General features: G+C 42.1%; 1 protein-coding gene across 3 annotated transcripts in view; it reads right to left on the reverse strand.

The window, feature by feature from the left end:
• arhgef49 (Rho guanine nucleotide exchange factor 49) overlaps positions 1-15,995 on the reverse strand; it is a 90,595-nt gene that overhangs the window by 28,065 nt on the left and 46,535 nt on the right. For all 3 annotated transcript variants that reach the window (XM_015965917.3, XM_054746673.2, XM_070544063.1), the window contains one exon: positions 1,976-2,104. The gene's annotated coding sequence lies outside the window, so the exon portion shown is untranslated. The remainder of the gene's footprint in view (positions 1-1,975; positions 2,105-15,995) is intronic.

Raw genomic sequence — 15,995 nt, forward strand, 5'->3', positions numbered from 1 at the left:
AATATGTGAATTAGGACGACACATCATAAACCATAAAAGAAAAACTATTTAGAGTAATTAACAAAACAAAATGCACATTTTATTCAAATTTAACCTAACATAAAACTATAACACCCACTGATTAGTAAAAAATAAATAAGTAGTTTAAATATTAGCCTAATTTGTAAGCAAATGATAGAATGAAAAGTTTCATTTCCCTTTGTTTCAGAAGTTCTCTTCTTGGACTGCACTGAAAATCTTTTTTCTTTGGAATGTTAAATATAACCCAATAAAATCATTTAAATGTGACTAAATATATTAAAGACTTAAATGAAGAAAAATAAGTTAATTCTACCCATTTTATTTAATTAACAAATATAACCCAATTATAATGTGTAGAACTTTCCCAAAAATACTAGTTCAGCACTGCTGGAATACCATTTTTATTTTATTTAAATAACAAATAAAACAATTGCACCTGCTGGCCAGAGTATCTGTTTACAGTTCTGTGCTGTAATTTAAGTAGCAACAGCTACAGACACACGTTAATTATAAGGGAATAATTCATCATGTCTAAAAAAATCTGGCACAACAGTGAATTCAAATTCAGTCTAGCTTTTGTAAAACACAAATATGGCATTTTGTATTGGTTTTAGTTGATTAAATGGTTATTTATACCAGTATTGCATTGGGCAGCAGTATATCTCAGAAAGTAGAGCAGGTGGTCCAGTAAGTGGAGAGTTGCAGGATGATCTAGATTTCAGCATGCGTGTCAAATTTGGGTAATATTTATTAATAAGTGTCGGTAAGATTTTACTCAATTCCTTTAAGTTTTTCTTAATTATGAGTATAAAGTACTATTTATAATCACATAAGGGGTATAAATTAATTAAGCAAATTTTGTGCAAAATGTTACCTACATTTTATTGGGTAGTTTGTATAGGTTGCTTTTTATAGTCTAGAATTATACTAGATTATTGAACGATTTAATCTAAAACACATGGAAATGGCTATATACTGGATAGACGTGGTAAGGTGCTGAGTTTGGGTAAAAAGTAAGTCAGATTGTTAAAAATTAATCTCTGCCTACCTGGCTTCCTGTAAAAACCAGGAAAATGTCAACATTTTTTCTATTGAATAAAAATGCCAGCGAGTCAGATTTTCAGACTGTGTGTCAGGAGTTTATTCATGCCTGTGTGTGTGTGTGTGTGTGTGTGTGTGTGTGTGTGTGTGTGTGTGTGTGTGTGTGTGTGTGTGTGTGTGTGTGCTCAGCATGCATCCCTCCTCCCCCTTCCCTGCCTTTCTCCAACATCCTGCTCTCAGGAGGTCTCTGCTCTCTGTCACTGAAGCTAACTGGGGAATAACTCATCCCCACCAGCAGGGTAGTAAATCATCCACCATGTCCCAGCATGCACAGGGGCTGATTCCTGCAGACACAGTGACAGTACGCACGAGGATGAAAGTTTGATTAATGAAATGTAAAAGCAACAAATCACTGATCTGTTTCGGCTGGGTTTATTATGAAGAGCTGAGTGAAGTTATATCAAAACGTTGGCATATTCTTTATTATAAAATATTTTTGAGTTTCCGAACCCTTGATCTCTGAAAGCCTGTTTCTATCTCAAGCTGGATCCATTAGAGTGATTTAGGCTGATTGGTCCTGGCATTCATGGAAGGTCTGGTTCCCCATCAGCAGAATGGTGGTGAGAAGATAAACTCTGGGGACATGATGTGGTATCCACATTTGAAAATATCTTTGGATAAACTGAAATAATAATTCCATCTGTGAGTTTTCTCTTCATAATAGTTTTCCTCTGCCTTTGTGATGATATCTTTATTCCATTAGCCCGAATGCAAATCAGGTTTTGTTTTTCACTAGGAGTACATCTGATCTCCTCTCTGAATGCAGAGGTTACCCGGCTGACAGACAGCCTCATGTTGCAGAGATCCTGTTGCAGCCAGAAGTTCCTGCAGCTGTTGGTTTTCCAAAACCTACCCCATTTTAATCAAGCCTCAGTGGTTCTTGTCCAAAAAGTCCTTGACCCAGAGAACCCAGCCTCTTCTTCTCTGCCTCCTCTCCGTATTCAGCGGTCTGAGGTTTCCACCAAGCCAGACAGACGTGGCCCTGAGCAACCAAGACAAAGATAAAAAAAAGTGCATTTATTACAGGAAAGTGATTTCTAAACATTAAACAAAACGCATGTTTCTGCTTTTATTTCTGGAAGAGACAGGAACACAAAGAGCCACGGAGACACGAGGCTTGGATCGCAGATGTATCCTGATACTGTAAAACAAACTGTGTCCTTCTTTCTCTGATTGAATTAGTCGCTGACTCAATTACACAATTAGTGTTTCTCTGTCAGAGGATACAAGCGTACTGTATTACACCCATGTGTTTGTGTGTGTGTGTGTGTGTTTACACAATAAGTGAGAGGTTTACGGCTTTCCTGGGAAACAACTAGATGAAAATGAGAGGAATTTTCCTCTGAAGTTGAGAATAAAACAAAATTGAGAGCAGAATTTATAAGTTCAGAGTGTAAAGCTAAATGTTATGAAGAGGAAGATGCACTCGCTCTCAGTGCAGGTTGGAAATCACCATCTGATCCTGTGAGGAGAGCAGGAACAGGATCTTATGGTAGAGACATGGAGGAGACTCAGCTCCATGGTTCAAAGGAGAGGTCTCCATGTATATTGGTGTCTTGTTCATGATTAGTGGCAGGATGAAGAAGTGACGGATTAATGAATCATGACTGAAATGGGGGATAAGGTGAGAGGCTCCATCCTCTGGTTGGAGCTCGGTGTGAAGCCACTGCTGTGAAGTAGGTTGGGCGCTTGATCAGAAAGGATCCTGGGCACCTCCCTCTGGAGGTTTTACGGCACGTGTGACTGAGAGGAGAACTCGGCGGAGGGATTTAATATTCACTCTGTCCTGGGAATAACTTCTGATCCACCAGGAGGAGTTGGGGAGAGGGATGTCTGGGAATCCTCTCTGGATCTGTTTCCTTCACAACCTGGTTTGGGTGGATGGTGATTATATAACTGAAGGAAAATGAAACTGAGCAGATAAACTAGTACAAGTAATGTGCTTCCTTATAAAATGTTAGATTAAATTGTGTTTAATCAAATATTAAAACATCATTTTGTTTTTCACAACACTTTCAAACATATTTTTCATTTAAATCATAAAATACTCAGAATAAACCAATCTCAGCATTTTAACTTCACTCAAACGTGCTTCTCTCTCTCTCTCACACACACACACACACACACTGGACACAGCTCACATGGATGCAATATGGGACAAAGGTACACTAAACAGTGTAATTCAGCAGCAACACTTACTACACGCTAAAGGATTTACACCCACTTCTCCTAAACTATCCATCCTCCTGCATCTTTCAGCGACATGAGTGGAGCCACTAAAGCTGAGACCACGTGATCTCTGACGTCCCCCCCCCCCCCCCTCCTGTGGGATGCTGAGATGGAATTTGCGGTAGCTGCATCATCCAAAACTCTGACAAGCTGTCACGTAGAAATGAGCCCTCCACCTCACCCTCCTCCACCCCCAGAGCTTTGGATGATTGACAGGACCCTTTTCTTCCTCCCCTTTCACACTCCTCCTCGTCACAAAGCAACCTAGTTTTCTCTTTATTTATAATGTCAAACGCAATCATCTTAAACCCGTTTTAGGAATTATGATTGTTCAGTTCCTTTTAATCTCGGTACTGTGCTACTGGGGGGGGGGGGGGGGGGGGGTTCATCCTTCCCCCCTCTGACCTTTTCTCACAGAAGAACCTCCTTCTGACAATCCAGCTGAAACGGACAGGTTTACTGAGACAGAGTCAGTAATTGGTTATCGCCACTGACTGAATCTTTTTCTCTCTTCCTATCCAGCGAGCGTTTAAAACACTGAGCCACCGTTCCGGCCCGTTTCATCGTTCACGCTCCTCCTTCTGGAAGTCCTGATGTGTGTTTGTGATCTCTGGGCGTGTGATGGAAACCAAACGTCTCTCACATGAGGTGCAGCGGAGAGGAGGTGGAAATGATGTGCTTTGTGGTTTCCAACACCTTCTGTGTTCTCTATAGACATAGCCTGTTTGGTCTGCTGTCATACGTGTGTGTGTGTGTATATACTTGTCTTTAAATGTTTAGGTGGACAAATTGGGACTTTAACCTGTACTGTGTGGACATTTCCACGTTGTGGGGACATTTTGCTGGTCCACACACTGTTAAGCACCCTAAAACTTGGTTGTAGAGGTATGGTGTGAATTCACTGCTGGCAAACAGCTGTCTGAGACAGTATCGACTCACACTGAGCACTGTAATGGAGAAGATGCTCTGCGGGACTCACGGAGACTGGCAGGCTTCATGGACTGCAGACTGCAACTGGTGTTATTTGAAAAGAAATACCCAAATATGGTTAGCACAACTTAGAGAACCTAAATGAGAAAGACCCAAGTGCCAGAAAACAAAACTCTGCATTGATCAGAGCTCGGAGTGGTGGCTGGATAAATTTAACACCCTTGAAACTAGCTTGGCATTAATGTGTCCACCTCCTGCCAAAGTGTGGTGGGGCTCAGCAGGTGTTGTCATGGTGTAAAGCACTGTGATGTGAGCTCGGTTAAGGCAGGCTAACGTTGGCGCAGCTGGAGGCCACAGTGGGAAGGTGACAGATTTGGAAGGGCACGCTAAAGGGCCAGTAGGAGATGGTTTTCCAGAGCAATCTCTTTTTGCCTTTTTGCTTGTAATGCTCTTCGCAGTAGGCAACCAATAAATGAAATGTTTGTCAAAAAAAGGAATACCGTAGTTATAATCCCCTCAGAAATCTGCAGTCCTCATTGCAGATGTCGCATTCTTAATGACTGGACCATGAATCTTCCACCAAACTGCCCTCTGACCCCTCCCCTCCCCTCCCCCACCACACACACACACACACACACACACACACACACACACACACACACACACACACACACACACACACACACACACACACACACACACACACACACACACACACACACACACACACACACACACAAACTGCATTCACACCTATGTGTGCATGAATCATGCATTCTCGGCTTGGAGCAGCTGAACAGCAAGCAAAGCCAGAGCTGGGCTGTTTATATTGGCTAGCATACTAAATTCTTATACGGTAACAGAAAGATGGCGCCCTAAAGCCACAACCCAACATCCCATTCCATTATGGTCCCATCCCACCCACAAAGTTACTGCAAAGCTCCACTGCTTTCAACGCTTCTCTCACTTCACACACCATGCTCGTCCAACCATTATTCTCCAACGACACACTTGTTCTCATCGTGGGAAGACTTGCTGGATGAAAAACAGATGAAGACTAGACGTAGAAGTTTTGTTTAGAAATTCCATCACCTGCATCCTACAAAGGTGTTTCCTTCTCCATCATCGCGGTCGTGCCCATGCACTAAAAAAACAGCAATATTTTAAAAATAATACAATCATAAAAAACATTATAGTATCACATTTATACTTGAGATGTGTCTGAAGCAAGAACATCCCAATGTGCTGCCTAGTGCTAGTGCTACCACTGTGTGGGAGGGAGCATGTGCTCGAATGCACAGAAATGCTGATTTTGCCACTCAGAGCGTGGCAAAAATAGACTGCTGTCCGCTCTGCACACCGAGCGCCGGCACGCAGCCTGGATTCAGACCCCGCTCCGAGTCCACCGGCTGCAGTGACGTTTCCCTTTAGACAACAACAGATCTGAAGACTCAGACCACCAGCGGACACTGAAACACGGCCGACTGGCTTCTTTTTTATGAGCCCCTGAAGCAACAACGACAACCACCTGTCACAAACAATAACATGACTGTGACCATGGAAGCAGGGAGAGTGAATGTAAGGCATGCCGGTGGTAAGGGAGAGCCTGACAGATGATGGAGGAGCTATGAAGTCTTAAAACTCTTAAAAAGAAGACAGGAGGTTAATACCCTCCTGAAATAGCTAATAACTTCATCCTGTTGATTAAAACGTCACACAGAATACTTTCAATGGATCACGCAGAAACAAGTTATATTTCTGTTTTAGTAATGTTTGCAAAGATGATCCAAATGTACAAGAACCAGCTTTAGAGAATAAAATCTTCTCTATTTGTAGGAAAAAAGAGGCTCACAGTAGACAGAATCCCCTCCCATCCCTTTGTGCAGACTAAGGCAAATGCAAACACACCTCATGCATATTTAAGTTCAGTTTTGCATAAACGTTCTAGTCTGATGACTTGTTGGTCTCTCCTCTTTTTTTTTCCAGTGAGTGTTGAAGAGGATAAGTGGAGACTGAAACAAGAACCAGTTATTTTTGTAGGTGTCTCCGCTGGGATGATGTTATACAGAAAATACAGAGTAGAAAAAGGTCAGAGTGGAGCAGACGTGCTCTTGTTGAATGTGAAACTCATCCTGATGCATTGTGGGATTTTCGTTGAAATGTTCTGGTGTTTGTGAAGAATATTTAAGAAAAAAGGTAATAAATGAAATGGGACTTTTAAGATAGTTGGATACCTTCTTAGACCTCTCCTAAAGGCATCATTAGACTGAATATGAATGGTAACGGACCCGTACTTGTATAGCACCTTTCTGAGTCAGAGGTCTCCAAAGAGCTTTACATCACAGTGCATCATTCATCCATTCACACGCACTGTGATGATGAGCTACATTGTAGCCACAGCTGCCCCGGGGCGTACCGACAGAGGCAGGTTGAGTGTCTTGCCCAAGGACACATCAGAACTTTCTGGCAGAGCTGGGATCGAACCTGCAACCCGCTTTACTTACTGAGCCACTGCTGCCATATAAGATGGTAAAAATTACCAGTAAAACTTTATTTTGTTTCTTCAAAGAAGCTGATGAATTTCCTCAAGTGATGGATGGGTACCTTTGACATTTTAATCGATTCGGTACTAATTCCCGGTACCTAGGAATCGATACCGGTACTTAACGGTACCAATTTTAGATACTTTTGAGTGTTTAATATTTTAATTCTCTTTTATAATTAAATGTATATTTTCTCAATATATAACCATATTTGATAAATATCACGATAAATAACATACAACTGTTTGTATTTTAACATCGTCCTTGTAGTTTTATAAGCTGATAATTAAACTGAAGCAAACATCTTTACTGTGAACTAAATTTACTGTGTATCTTCATTCCTTTTGCCGTCCTTTTTCATTTGATTTTTCCTACTGGGAAGTTAGAATTTCCGAGGAGAAAGAGAACGCACCATTAGCTGATCACAATGGCGGCAATGGAAGCTAATTTATCAAGCTAATGTTATCTTAAACAGTTTAGCTGCTGGAGCAGATTAAAACGATGATGCCTCACACTTAGATCGTTGTCGCTGGTTTCATCTTCACCCAATCACCCGTCACATTTAGTAAAGTGAAGCCAAACTTTAGAGTGCGTTCATGTTCTTCCAGTCGGAAATTCGGAGATCCGAGGAGAAAGCGAACGCACCATTAGCGGAACGGAAGCTAACATATCAAGCTAACATTATCTTAAACATTTTATTTACCTACCGGAGCAGATTAAGATTATGTCACGCGAGGGTACACAAGAATAAACCCAAATGCAGGAGGCAGGATGACTAGATCCAATACTGAGATATTTTAATAACAAAAAGTCACCACATAAGTGGGAAAAAGGACTTCACAGGACTTTACTTGAAACAAAAACTACCACAGACTCTAAGCAATGCTATAGACACCAGCAACACTACACAACAACGCCACACCATGCACTGGAGCAGCTGCTTAAATACATGGTGTGGCAATCAGGAAACTGCAGTCAGCTGTGGCACTCCCCGGTGATCCAAAGAGGGGCAGGAACTGCAGGAAGAGCCACAGCCAACCTACATAGAGAAAAAACACACATTAAAAACAATCATGAGGAGTAACCCATAACAGATGAGGATGTCTCACTTCGATCATTGTCGCTGGTTTCATCATCACCCAGTTACCCATCACATTTAGTGAAGTGGACCCAAGCTTTAGCGTGCGTTCTTTCTACCATGCTGCTCTGTTTACTACTGGCTCGCAGCGACCGACGACATAACGCTCTTGCGCATGCGCAGCTGTCTAGGCAAGTTCTCGTTATGAAGGACAGGTACCGAAACGAGGCACCGTTTCAAATGACGTGAATCGGTGCTCAGTCGGTACTATGAAATTCGGTCGGTACCTTAAAAGTACCGAATTCGGTACCCATTGCTACTTGATTTTGTCTAAAAATGAGTAAATAACTACATAGTTCCTCGTAAATTAAATTGTTTTGTTGAACCAAACGTGGTGTAAAATCTTGATGAAATATTCGGAAGCTCCTGGCTGATTTGGACCAATTAGCTAACGACAAAGCCAATTGAAAGCTATTTCTCTAAACTGAGGCTGTTCAGGATGTTATCAGATAGTTTATAATTATAACAACTGTAATTCTCACACACTCTGAAATGACAGAAAAACACTCCTAATGTATTGTTTAGCTTTACTTCAGGGGTCCAAAATAAGATAAAAATGTTTCTGATGTTTGTTTCTTTCTTTATTTTATACTTCCCTCATTTTTAGATACATAAAATGATGATTTTCCCCCTTCTGGGTCCAGCTACTAAACTTTAACCTCTCCCAGCCACGCTCGTATGTCGCTGAAGAGTTTCTTCATATGAACATTTCAGCATTTCCATTTTATTCTCTCAGACACATTCAGCCAAAACACCCCCAACCCACAATGCTCATTACTCCTATCTGCAAGTGAGATGTGAGGCACCACCCAGCGGCACTGTCAGCTACACCTCCAGTCTCATCAGACGGGAGGGGTGGGACCTGTGAGACACGGAGTACAGCCAGCATCAAAGAGGAAGAGTTGTTAATCATGCAGAGTGTGTGTGTGTGTGTGTGTGTGTGTGTGTGTGTGTATTACTATGAGTCTCTGGAAATGAATTCCAGAGAAACTTTATGACATCTTCATGCTCAGCTCTGTGTGAATCTGTTGTTTTAAGAAGCAGAAGTAAAAATAAAACGACCTTATTGTTAGTGGAAGCTTCTGGTTGCGTTCTGAGCAGCAGGAAGCTGATAAAAAAAAATCCTGGCTCAAACAAACAATTTACAGCAATACAGAAAATCAAACGTCGAACGAAAATCAAAGGACTATTGGTTTTTCCTGATCAAAAACTAAAATACATCTGAGAAGCAGTTTCGCAGCACTAAAGAGCTGTTGTGTAAAAGGTGATGTCACACTGTGCAAAAACGTTACTTTTACTAAAATGTGCTTTTTTGCACACACAGGTAAGGCAATCTTGGTGTTTTTTCATGTCTATAACCTAAACAAGCAGACATTCCAGCTGATTCAGTCAGTGACTTGACATTTTGATCCATGGGCATAAAACTGATTCAAAGATCCTCAAATTCTCAACAAAAAAACATTTGCAAGTAAAAGTACCCTTTTGTGTCCATCTTCATCCCAGGTTCCAGGTCATCTGGATCTCATTCATATTTCATGTGTTCGGATGTGAAAATAATGCGGATGAATAATACAGGCAGCGGATGACCTCAGAGCAAACACTTTGCTTCTTTTGCATGAGGATTTCCATGAACGACTCAGCACAAGTGCACATATTCAAAGAGGATAGAGGATGCAGGGAGAGACCGTGCAAAGAATCCAGTTCATGCAAATGATGATCATGAAGCCCTGGAATAAAGATAAAACGCTCTGGAAGGACTGGAGCATTGACAAATACAGGCATTGTCCCTCGGAAAAATACAAACATAGGTTATTATGCCTGCTGGCTAGTTCTTCTGAACAGACTTTTTTTTTTTTATTTCCTGTATTGCTCATTTGATTTTATTAGATTTTGGATCAGTAAAAGCGCATGTCAATGCTATGTGAGGTGAAGCATAAAATTATATTTGGGGACTTAGAATAAGAGCTATAAATAATTATTATGTTACTGGTTGTAGACAGCTTCCTGAAAGGCCCCTGTTTAGAGAAATCGAGTGGTGTGCTAACTGCTAGTCCAGGTGCAGCCTAAACTAAAACAAATGTGTAAGACGTTGGTGTTGTGAAGATGTGTTAAATAAAGTTTTCCTTGACTGCCATGACATTCTGGGTGTCAGGGGTGAATTGTTATTGATCTTGGCTGGCATAGACTAGCCATTAGCCTATCAATCGTGTTGCACATAAGAGCTATTACTCTGGGGTGAGATAGAATTAATTTTTTAAGTTTTATACAAACACATTTCAAAAATTCTGAACTATCCTTTTAATGTTTAAAGGTGCATTATGTAGAAATAAAGTAAAAATAACTTCCTGTGGTAAAATGTGGTTACTGCAACCACTTTAAACAGCTATGGAGCTTTTCGCCAGCCATTATCAAATTACAATTGCTGGTGTTGCAGCACTAGCTCGCAGGAGACACCGCAACCCCACACTCACTGATGGTGAACGGTAGTTACATTCCTCCTTCCTTAGTTTTGAAAGGACAAAAACCGACAATCCCCACAGCCAGCTGGACATGAAAGATATTTCAATATAACCTTCCTTTCAAAATGACTGAAACATTAGACTCTTTCAGGATTCTCTCGTTTGAAAGACTTCTTCATTTCTCCAGTTAAATTAGAGACACAAAAATCTTTGTTCATTATGTTCTTCTGCAGAACGGCTCCGTTGACTCATGCCGGTAACATCATATCAGAATATCTGCTGTCGTCGTTATTAGACTCCGCGTGTCAGGGGCTCATGTTTAATTGATGAAGCAGCAAACCGTGTAATTACCAGGTGATCAACGAGGAAAACAAGCCCTGATGAAAACAAGCGTAATCTCAATAACTGAGCGTGTGTGTGTGTGTGTTTGTCACCCAATCAGTGGAGTGGTTTTCTGTCACACCGCAGCCAGCCTCTCCCCATCGACTGATGGAGGGGTTATGGATCCCACTCAGCTTCCATAACAACTGCTCCGCTGAGCTAAGATTTCACCATCCCATATTCAATGACATGATCCTAAACCTGGCACGGCCCCCGCTGCACCAAGACAGTTTAAAACTCTGAACGTCAAACACAGTGTAGGACGTTTAGGAAGTGATTTACCTCAGAGGAAGAGACAGGAAGTGATCACAGCGTCTCAGATCATCCGTGTGATGACAAAAACAAAATCTCACTTTGAGAAAAAAAAAAACACTGAGACTAACAGAAAGGTAAAACAAGACATGACTGAAATAGTACATTTTTGTTTTTAGGATCAAGACAATTGCCTGATGAATCATTTCATATTAAACCAAATCTGAATTACTGGCCTCATCAACCTTTGCAGATCATAAAGATAAAGCTAATAACCCCAGGTTCCATGCAAATATGAATTAATTGCACAGATGACCAAGGTTTGTAAAATGTTTGCATGACGCTCTGTGTAATTTGGTGCCGACTGCACACAGACCAGCCCTTAGCTCATGAGAGGAACGTTCAAGCGACTCTGTTTATAACCTGTTCAGGAAGTGATCTGAAATAATAAAGATATTTCTAGCTTAGCACAACCGTTCCTTTGAAAATGACTGTGTTTTTAACCGTTTTAAAGTCTCTCTTTAACCTTTTATAAAAACCATAAGTTCACTCATCAGCTGTAAATGTTATAACGATTTTTATCCCTTAAAAAGATCCTCACACTTCACTATTACACTGATTTGGAACACTGCTGGTGCTTCTTTGCTGACATAAATATCATTTACACAAGTTTTCTTCTCAGCTGCCTCCAGGTGTCATTCCTTTGAAGGCAAAGATGATGAAATCCTAATCAGGCATAGAAAAAGCTCATTTCAGACAGCCTCAAATTTCCAGTTTCCCAGAGGCCTTAAGTACGAAAAGGAAAACTAAATAAAAGCTCATTCTTCCCAGGAGAGGCCCGGTTCAGTGCCTGCAGAAGAACGATGACCTTCCTACCGCGTTAGCATGCAAAAACACAGCACTCACGCTGGAATACGTTTATAAGATCTTGTCTCCGTGCTCCATGGTGCAGCTGGGAGATGACCAGAGGTGCTTCTGTATGGGAGAGGAGCTGCCGTATAGAAATCGCTGAGGAGGCTCCAGGCTAACCTGCGCAGAACAGCTAAACCATCACTTTTCTTGCCAAAGGCCATCCTTTAGGTTGACAAGATGCATTATTTACAGCTGAAATTACACACGCAGCATGAGGTCAGAGACTTTAGTGGTTTTGTTTTGGGCTGAAACATGGCTCCATAGCAACATCTCTGACTCGGTGATCCTGCTGAATGGACAAACATCTTCTCTACCCCGACAGAGAAACAGAAGCAGCAGACCCAGAGAGTCCTGAATCTGCGGCTTGTTCCTGAGCTGAACCACGGGGTGAAAAGTTAAATAAATGTCATAAACTCAAAAACCTTCTGAGCCAGAATGTCATCTCCCCACAGGCCAAGTGCAGCAGATGGTTACCATAGAGACCTGTACGCAGGCTGGTGGAAAGACATTACTGACTAATAACTACAAACATCAAGTCCCCCTGCTACCCGGGTATCAAGAGAAATGAGGAGTCATTCCAACACAAGATGGCCTCCACGGTCAACTGGCTCAGAAGCTACAAGAATGACTACAGCTCAGTCACCTTTACAGAAACTGGAGTGGTAGCAGCCGAATGTTATTAGCAGCACTGACTCTTCATTGCTAACAGGTTGTGTGAGATTTTGCATAATCTGAAAATATACTGTAGAAAGTCTCAAACAAATCACCCCAGAGAACAAATTTATGATTAGACCTCCAGATTTTAACATTTTCATTGATATAAGGTTGTCTGAGCCAAGCTGGAACTGTGTTTCCTGCTGGAAAGCACAAAATCTATTATGATCGCATCAGGCTATTAAAAAAAGAAGAAAGGTGTACACAGAGATCAGCTCTCAGCAATGATGCAACACAACAGTGTCCAGGTTCCACAGAAATGCACGCACACGCACGCACGCAAGCTCTCTCTCTCTCTCTCTCTCTCTCTCTCTCTCTCTCTCTCTCTCTCTCTCTCTCTCTCTCTCTCTCTCTCTCTCTCTCTCTCTCTCTCTCTCTCTCTCTCTCTCTCTCTCTCTCTCTCTCTCTCTCTCTCTCTCTCTCTCTCTCTCTCTCTCTCTCTCTCTCTCTCTCTCTCTCTCTCTCTCTCTCTCTCTCTCTCTCTCTCTCTCTCTCTCTCTCTCTCTCTCTCTCTCTCTCTCTCTCTCTCTCTCTCTCTCTCTCTCTCTCTCTCTCTCTCTCTCTCTCTCTCTCTCTCTCTCTCTCTCTCTCTCACACACACACACACACGCACGCTCTCTCTCTCTCTCTCTCTCTCTCACACACACACACAAACACGCACACTCTCTCTCTCTCACACATACACATACACACACACACACACACACACACACACACACACACACACACACACACACACACACACACACACACACACACACACACACCATGTCTGACCCCATTCCTACAATCTGTCTCCTGAGGGGAAGAGAAAAAATATGGAGGCACATGAGGATAGTAAAAAATGTGATCAGGTGAGATGAAGTGAAACGGCCACTTGCAGGAGAAATTCAGCCCAAGAAAGGGAATGCATGAGGAATATCTGACCATGGAGGAGAAGAAGAGGAGGAGGAAGAAAAGAGGAAGTGTTTTAGTTTATTGGAGGGAGATGAGCAGAGATAAGATCAGTGTGGGTATCACTGACGTCCCAGGAGCAGTGTTAACAGATAGAATGAGGGTAATAAGGCAGGAGAGGATTTTCTAGGCAGCAGATGGCTGCGTGAGTCACCTCATCATCGGGAATGAACAGAGACAGAGGAGAGGGGAAAGGTGAATGAGAGAATGACAGACTGCTGATGAAAGAAAAAACAGGATAAATCAACCATGTTTCTCCCTAAAAGACGGGTTTTTTAAAATTTCCTTGTCAATCAGGATGTCTCAAAATGTTTCCCTGATGATTCTGGAACTGCGGAAAAGAGGATTTATCTGATAACTGCAGGTTTGCCAGAACAGAAGAGTTTATTGCGATGTTTTCACAGACTCATATAATTGTCGAGATGAGTCGTAAGCTTGGAACTTTGACTGAGATTCATGCGTTGGCACAAAAGATGGATGCGATCATGGAGCGAGTGGACGAATCAGCACGGATTGGGATAGATTAATCTACGCCATTATTGGATTTTGAGAGGTTGAGGACCAGTGTAACTTTAAGAAAGAGAGGAAATTATCTCTGTCTGGCCCCAAAACTATTTCTTATCTGAATCTGGTGCCCTTGAGCCTGTGAGGCTGAAACAAATACCCCCCCATCCCCCGAAGAAATGTGGAATGCTGCCGTCGCCATGGCAACTCTGTCTCCCTATCCTGGCCTGGGTGGGACTGCGAGCTGTGAAGGCCGCTGAATCGTTCCAGGAGTCACTGTGCCCTCTAAACCTCAATGATCGTGGCTGCAGGCACTGACGTGTGGAGAGTCCCAAACCCACCACCCCACCTAGTGGACACTTATGTTGTGTGATGTCTGAAGTCTGCTGCATTTCTGTCTGAGGTGTTTTTTGCAGAGCAAACCTGCCCTCCCTGTGGAGGGTAACTCTGAAGTGCCTTTTTTTCCTCCACCTGAACCCAATCCTCATGTAAACCCTCTGATCTCTATTAAGGTAGCACGACTCGGGTTGCGAATGACCACAGTCACCAATTCTTGTCATATGTCTTGCCCATGTATGTCTGATCTCTGAGTTGTGTGTACTGAAACTCTAATTTCCCTCTGGGATTAAAAGGTATCTTTGAATTTGAACTGAATTGAATTTTACAGACGGTTTCACAGAGTAGGAGCAGATTTATTTAGGACAGGTGTTTGTCTGTAGGCAGACAGGGCAGTGCATGTACAGTAAAGCATTCGCTACTCGTTTTCCTGCAGTTTAACAGAGAATCAGGATGTCTCATGCATGAAAACAATTCAAAAATGTGATTTGGGGTGTGAAACCTTTGTTATTTATAGGTTTTTACAGGTGCAACAGCTGATTTTTACAGTTAGAACAATGGAGCTGATTTATTCCTAAGACTAAAATATCCTGAGATCATCAGAGTAAGAGTACTCACTCTGGAGTCAGACCATTTGTTCTAATAGTGGAGTTCTTCCCCTGAATCGATGCTGAACCTTGAGTCAATGTTTTCCAAAAGTCTTTGTTGTTGGCTCGTTGTCAACATAACAAGGACCCATCAGAGAAGCTTCAGCATCTTGTTATCGACCGACTGGCTCCTGCAGGCATCTGTACCTACAGGAGCCCTTGTGGATGTCATCACATGACTCACATCAACTTCACAAAGAGGAAAAGCAAAGGGAAAGCAGGAAAAAAAAACCTTGCTTTCACCTCAGGAAGTCAAGGACAAACATAACTCTAGAGGAGGGGAGGAGATTTTATTAGAAGATGATGCTGGAAGGTTTGGAGAAAAAAGCAGCAAGAGACGGCAGGGCACGAGAGGTACGGATGAGAGCGATGAAAGGCAGAACTGGAGGGATGATTATCTGTATGGTGAAAGAGGTGGAGGAGGGTTGGTATTGGGGCTGAAAAGGAAAAATGGAGGTAGTCATTGATCCACCTTCAGGGATCTGATTAACAAGCATCAGCACTCACAAGTTGTACTAACTCTGATTTATATTCATAAATGTGATGAACGAAAACAGAACTCATGGCCCGTAGGCCTGTCCATGATAGTAAATCTATATATCTATATCTATATTTAGAGTGAAAAGTACAGCAGACACATTCCAGAGCACATGTGGAATAACACTTTAACCTGTTTCTTCAGCATCGGCATTACAGTCCCACGTTTAACTCTAGGAGCCGCAGGCTGCAATGACAACCAACGTCTGAGAACAAACAGACAAGAACAATGTGAATGAAAAATGAAACATGTTTCATTTTACGGTACCTTCTGTCTAAGCTAAGGAAGGAGTAACAGCTGCTATCTACTTATGAGGGACAACATTTAAGACTAGAA

This window comes from Nothobranchius furzeri, chromosome 14 (assembly GCF_043380555.1).
Source record: "Nothobranchius furzeri strain GRZ-AD chromosome 14, NfurGRZ-RIMD1, whole genome shotgun sequence".
Classification (NCBI taxonomy): Eukaryota; Metazoa; Chordata; class Actinopteri; order Cyprinodontiformes; family Nothobranchiidae; genus Nothobranchius; species Nothobranchius furzeri.